This window comes from Nannospalax galili, unplaced genomic scaffold (genome assembly GCF_000622305.1).
Source record: "Nannospalax galili isolate Female #2095 unplaced genomic scaffold, S.galili_v1.0 scaffold1258, whole genome shotgun sequence".
In the NCBI taxonomy this organism is placed as follows: domain Eukaryota; kingdom Metazoa; phylum Chordata; class Mammalia; order Rodentia; family Spalacidae; genus Nannospalax; species Nannospalax galili.
In genome coordinates, this window is record NW_008341370.1 from 911,866 (window position 1) to 912,162 (window position 297).

The 297-nt window shown below is 77.1% G+C and overlaps 1 protein-coding gene across 1 annotated transcript in view; it reads left to right on the plus strand.

Annotated features, from left to right (window-relative positions):
- The first annotated feature begins 46 nt into the window (after positions 1-46).
- LOC103737119 (AT-rich interactive domain-containing protein 1A) overlaps positions 47-297 on the plus strand; it is a 90,299-nt gene continuing 90,048 nt past the window's right edge. Inside the window, exon 1 of the mRNA XM_029565239.1 lies at positions 47-111. The gene's annotated coding sequence lies outside the window, so the exon portion shown is untranslated. The remainder of the gene's footprint in view (positions 112-297) is intronic.

The following is a 297-nucleotide window of genomic DNA, read 5'->3' on the forward strand; positions in this document are numbered from 1 at the left end:
TCCCCCTCGCCTCCCTCCCTCCCTCCTCCTTTCTCCGGCAGCAGAAAGCGGAGAGTCACAGCGGGGCCAGGCCCTGGGGAGCGGAGCCTCCACCGCCCCCCTCATTCCCAGGCAAGGGCTTGGGGGGAATGAGCCGGGAGCGCCGGGTCCCGAGCCCACAGAGCCGGGAGCAGCGGAGCCGCCGGCGCCTCGGCTGCCGCCGCCTCCTCCTCCTCCGCCGCCGCCAGCCCGGAGCCTGAGCCGGCGGGGCGGGGGGGAGAGGAGCGAGCGAGCGAGCGCCGCGCAGCAGCGGAGCCC